The sequence below is a fragment of the Arvicanthis niloticus genome, chromosome 3, assembly GCF_011762505.2.
Source record: "Arvicanthis niloticus isolate mArvNil1 chromosome 3, mArvNil1.pat.X, whole genome shotgun sequence".
Lineage (NCBI taxonomy): Eukaryota > Metazoa > Chordata > Mammalia > Rodentia > Muridae > Arvicanthis > Arvicanthis niloticus.
The window spans coordinates 32,132,431-32,138,459 of record NC_047660.1 but is presented as its reverse complement, the minus strand read 5'-3'; the positions used below and the strand labels follow the sequence as shown (position 1 = coordinate 32,138,459).

At 36.4% G+C, this 6,029-nt stretch overlaps 1 pseudogene; it reads right to left on the bottom strand.

Moving 5' to 3' along the window:
- Positions 1 to 2,161: 2,161 nt before the first annotated feature.
- LOC117705548 (E3 ubiquitin-protein ligase MARCHF7-like) lies at positions 2,162 to 5,165 on the bottom strand (annotated as a pseudogene).
- Between the last annotated feature and the right edge of the window lie 864 nt (positions 5,166 to 6,029).

Here is a 6,029-nt window from a genome sequence, read left to right as displayed (position 1 = left end):
GATTCTGAAATGTCACTGATCTAATACGTTTTCTATTTGCATTCTGTGTTTAAACTTTTTTTCTAATCTTATTTGCCATACTTTTATTATCATATCTTTCAGTTAAACATATTTTCTTTGTAGACTGTTCCAGACTATGGCTAAGTCACAAAGCCAGAAACCACTAAGGACATCACGCTTAGTATTCATTGTTACCCTTGCAGAAGGAGACAATATGAGGAAGGAAAACAGGAGTGATGGCACTGAACCTTAAATGAGCTATATCAAGCTATTGTTTTCCAGCAGACACTTCAGAGCACATCTTGTTATAATATTCCTGATGAAATATCCCAGCTTATTAGACAGCCAACTGTTACAGTAGTAATGTGGCCTCATTTAACAATATTATACCCAAATGGCTATCAATGTTCAGTGCTCCTCTTTGTCACAGCAATAACCTTTATTTCACATTTTCTCAACAGCAATGGCCTAAATAATTGATCTAGCATTTCTCTGATAATATACAAAGTTGAACACTGCACTTTTACACATTGAAATGCAACAAATTTGCTATCATTGAGATCCCGTATTAGAATTAGTGCTGAAGTGTCATAGAATATAAATTAACCTACCTAGTTATGATTTTCAAATTTTAGTATCAAGCCATCTTGGCATCGAACACTGTTTTTTTAAATAATGTAAATTGAGGAAATAGAAACAATGCATTTAGTTTGTCTTTACATATACTTGTAGTGCATTCAAATAAAATATATAATATTGCCTAATATCTTAATAAATGGTCAGTAGTAAGAAGTTATATGTTTTTTATTAACCTTAGGTAATTTTAATTTTCATTCAGCATCTAATAATGGCTTGGAACCTTTGATAAGGCTATGAGATTATAATTCAAACTATACTTAATTTGTAAAATAAATTATTAACACTATACTTTAATAAAAAAAACTAACACCCATAATGTATGAGAAATAAGTATAACAAAAGAATTGTGGTTAGTTAAACTGAAGACTTCTCAGGTTTGTTTGAAAAATCAGGACACTGCTGGTGCTACTCATCTTTAATCTCAGCACTTGGGAAGCAGAGACATACAAAGCTTTTCTAGTTTGGAGTTAGCTTGAAGAATTATTAAATTTTTAAATTCACTTAAGGTGAAGTCGGAAAGTATTTATTAAAAGGTCCTCAATTTTTATTCATATAGCTCCTCTCACAATTTAGGAATCAACTTTGGCTTCATACAGGTTAAAAAACTATTTTATATGTAATGTAGCACATTATTTTACTGCAATTAAATTTACATGAAATTATGTAAAATCTATGGATTCTATAATTTTATAGCAATAACATAAAGTTGCAGAATATTTGATAATATCTGTTTCACTATCTATTCTATTTTTCTGTGTAAATGGAAGAAAAAATTAATGAGAAAATTGTAACTCACCGGAGAACGTCACAGGAAGAGAGGCTATTTAAGAGAAGCAAGAGAAAGAAAAAAGGGTTTGTGTGGTATGTGGAGTGCTGTGTGTCATTATGGTAGTAGTTTTACAGAAAGAGGTTGCAGAGAGAACAACCTAGACACAGTTGATGACAGAATGCACCAGAGAATGAAGAACTAGAAGATTAGAACATTCGAGACCAGGTCTTGGGTTCAGACTCTTAGAAAACCTGACCTAAAGTTGAATGCTCTACCACCAGTTTTCACTTTACTCCCCCAAAACCTGTGCTTCCAGGTTACAAGCCTGCTGCTGGAACTTCATTTTTTTCTTTCTTTCTTTTTTTTTTTTTTAATCAATCAGTATCACTTTATTTCAAGCCAAGGTTTTACATTAACACCAACAAACTAAATGTAGGCAAACTTTTCACTCCCGTTTGACAAAGTACATGGTTTCTACTTAGGTTTTGAAAGTTGTTTGCTGCCACAGTATTGGACTGATCTGAAACCACCCACAAGTGTAAATGTCTGTCCTAAGGGTGCTGACAGTGGAGATCATTGCGCAAGTTTACACTGCTCAAGACCATAGTGCAAATTCATTGATGTTGAATAACTAATTTGTTTTGCAAAGGTAGTGAAAATATTAACAATCATCAAATAAATGCTCAGAATTATCAAGGAACACCTAAAAGTGACCAGGATCCAAATAGGGTATTTATATTGTATTTTTCTATAAAGAAGTGACAACACTAAAAACACATTGAAAACCAGTGTTTTAAACTTTGAATGTGGGCTTTAAAAAAATATTCTGTTAACTTGAGATTTTCAGTAATTTTTAACCAAGTATCATTTGACTGGCAATTCTGATATAATTTACAGCTGTAATATTCTTGAAAGGAATACCTATATACCATGGCCTATCAAATATAATCTGCACTTTTGCAAATCAATACAAAAGTTATCCATCATTACTACATCTTTTACATACTTTTTTCTTAAAAATTAGGTTTTATTGCTAAGTGGATTTAGAATTCAAATTAAATCTGGAAACCTAATGTAATGATGCTCTTCAAACTTCCCATTCTTTAAAAAAAAATTTAAACACTGGAAGTAAATGATTATCAAAATGTGGCTGTAACTTAAGGCATTTAAAGAGGAAAACTAATTAGGTGTCATTGGCATTTTATTTCAAAAGTACATTTTACCTGACCTTTTTTTTTTACTAGCAAGAGACTAATACACAAACATTTTTCCATAAATATGACTACAGTAATTGTAACACAGAAAAAAGTTGATGAGCATTGCTTAGATATTTAAAACAAGGGCAATGCTTTCCCACTCACCCAAAGAAAGAATGCTTTTGATTACATATTATAAACATGAGATTTGCTGGCCAGTGTTAAAAGCTCCAGCTCAAGAATTTCTGTTCAGCAATACTTGAGAATGAATATATATTTACATTTATACATGCATATATATTCATTTTATGTATAGTCAATCTACTAGACATTACCCCATGAAATTATTCATACGTAGTTGCCAGTTTTAATAAACATGTTCACAGATCATCAATTTGTCTTAAATGAAGTTAGGCAATATCAAGCATTCTGTTATGGTCTCCATCTTCTTCAGAATTCATCCTCTGAAGTTTCGAGATCTTCCATATGTGCCTGAAGAGTTCTTGCAAGATTAATAAATAGGATATGTGTGCTTGGTTCAATTGTATTAACCATCATATCAGAAAAGCTTTGTTCACACAAGTTGCAGTAAGACAACTAGGTAGAGACCAGAGCTGATAAACTCATACTCAGCTTGTTCATTTGCATGAGCTCTATGTAGTTCATGAATATCAAAATCCTCCAGGTTAAGTTGCAACTTCTCTTTAGAGAGTTCACAGGTAGTTACAGCCTCTAATGAAGAACCAGAATTAATTTTGGCCTGTAACCACTTTTTCATGCACTCTTGATAGACATATTGCAGGCTCCCTGTGCATCTGCCTGGCTCTGTCAATAAACTGGATGCTGCTGCTGCTGCCATCTGACAAATTCTACATAAATCCCCTTCTTCTTCATCAGAGTCCTCTAAAAGGAGGCTTTCTTTGATTTTCTGCAGTTTTTCTGGGTCTCTTGAAGGTGCACTTTTGGCTTTATCACTTTTCCCATCAGCTGAATTCCAGCCTGAAGGAATAATATCTATAGTAATCATGACATTGTCAGTCAGATTACTGCCAAGTGTTAGCGGGACTGCAAACCGGAATAAGGAGCCAGGAAGAATCCCTGTTATTCCTGGATTTCTTCCACCCTGAGGCAAATCTGGTGTGGAGCCACCTGCAGAAGCACTGCTTGATGCTCCAGATGCTTGTGGTCTGTTGGGCAACAGCTCCAAGGGAGTCGCCCTGTGCTTCAAGATGGACTACTTCATTAGACTCTCGTCTGAAAACATGAGATCTAGGTGGCACATCTGACGTAGATATTCTAGAAGACTCATCTCTTCCCTCTGGTCTCCTTCTAGAGAACAAAGGTGTGCATCTATTTCTAAGTGAGGAAGACAACCATGGTCCTGTATTTCTACTTTCTGACTCTTGATTAAAATGTTCTGCATCTAGTTCAGAGCTATGATTTTGGCTGAGAGACAACAAACCCCATCTTTGCCTGAGGAATCTAAATCCCTGAGATGTTTCAGATGCCCTGCCATCATTAACGTCAGAAGATGATGTTCCGTTATTCCGAGACTGTGAAGTCAGCATTCTTGGAGAAACATAATTTTCAGAACTCAGTGATCTTGTATTCAAGGAATCTTGACTAGATCTTCGTGAAAAAAAGTAGATGACATGCTAGAAGCTATCTGTGACAGCAGTCTTCTACTTGTATGCCTACCTTCCTTGTCAGAAGGTCCTTGAAATGGTCTCTGGGATGAACCAACCCTTTCTGAATTGCTTATAGTTGGCGTTTCATTTCTACTTGAAAGATCTGAAAACGCAGGGTGTGAATTGTTGCGAAAATATGCTGATTGTCTCGGAGAAAAGTGAGATCTGAAAGAACTTCTACCAGAGTCCCTAGAACTTGGTACTGTCTGATGGTCAGAAGGTGATTGGTGGATGATGCATTCATCCGAAAGTGCTCACTGCATTCGATTTTGGCCTTGCTCCCTGTGAATATGAAGAAGGAAATCTTTCTTGAACATATGATGAAGTTGTGAAATCACCACTTCGGTGATTATAATCCATAAGATAGCTAATGGAGGAATCTCTTCTCCTCTCCAAATCTCCCCTTTCTCTCATCAAATCTGTTCCAAATGAACCAGGTACCATTGATGAAGATCTGGGAACTTGACTATGCCTCCAAGAAGGATCTGATACTGTATTCAAACCACTCCCAATATTTCTCCCTGCTGAGGTAGATGCACAGTTTCTACAAGAAAGTTTCCATCGCTTTGAATCATGATCCCGCTGCTGGTTCTGTGATCGTGCTCGTGCTCCCTGAGTTATCTCAGATTCACTGTACCAAGTAGACTGATATGGTGATGCAGATGCAGATGCTGACACAGACTGATATTCAGAACACAGTCTAAAGGAAGAGTCTCTAGAATGATAAGAATCATTTAAACTGGTTCCTCTGTTTCCAGACACCATCCTAGCACTTAAAGAACCAGAAGGTTGAACAGAAATTCTTCTTGGAATCCTGGAAGGTTTAGACTCCATTCTTCAGGTTTCCCTCTTCCACTTGGCACTCCGCCGGGAGTGTCGTGCTCGCAGCAGCCACACCATTGCCTCCTTCCTCGCTGTGCTTGGTTCCTGGGCTAAGAGCAGAGAAGTCAGCTACGAAGCACAATGGCGGCCGCCCCTCTGGATGGGGCACAGAAGTGGCCGGAACTTCATTTTCTAACACATACCAATCAGGAGGAAGGCAGTAGTTAAGTTTACAGTTTGGCTCCCAGCACCAGCCAATTATCTTAAAGGACAACAAAATTCCATAAGAATTCCTCCCACTCAGATGTGTGCCAGGCTAGAAACCCCCTCACCTGCTTGTAATTTTCCATAAAATCTTTTCTTGTTGAGATTTTGGTGCTTCATCCTTGCATTCTGCTACCTCAGAGCTGGTGGTGTAGCCCCAGCTCAAGCTTGTTCTGTCAAGTCTTTTTTTCTGAGTCATCACTTTGTCTGCCCCTCAATTAGATATTACTTTCAAACATGACTGCCATCTTTTACAAACTAACCTTGCTCTTATTGTTAAGGATTAAAGCTTTGTACAAAGAGTATGTCTGTATCCCTGCCAGATCATATTGTAATTCAGGGTGTGTCTGTATTCTGTCCAGATCATATTTTTGGCTGTGATCCCTTGCCAAAGCAGCAGCTATTATCCTCGATTAAAATTCATCTACAGCTTTAAGAAAAAGAAAATTGTAAATTAATTGGTGGGTAAGCACCCAGTTACAGAACTTCAATTTGAGAGAATTAAAAAGTACTAACAAATTTTTGAATTTGTGTGAAAAATAAAATGATCTTTATTTTTAGAAAAAAATATGGCTGATATGCCTATCTAAGCTACAGAGATTAAACATTAAGTATTAATATCAAAGCTATACACAGAAATAGTTTTCATTT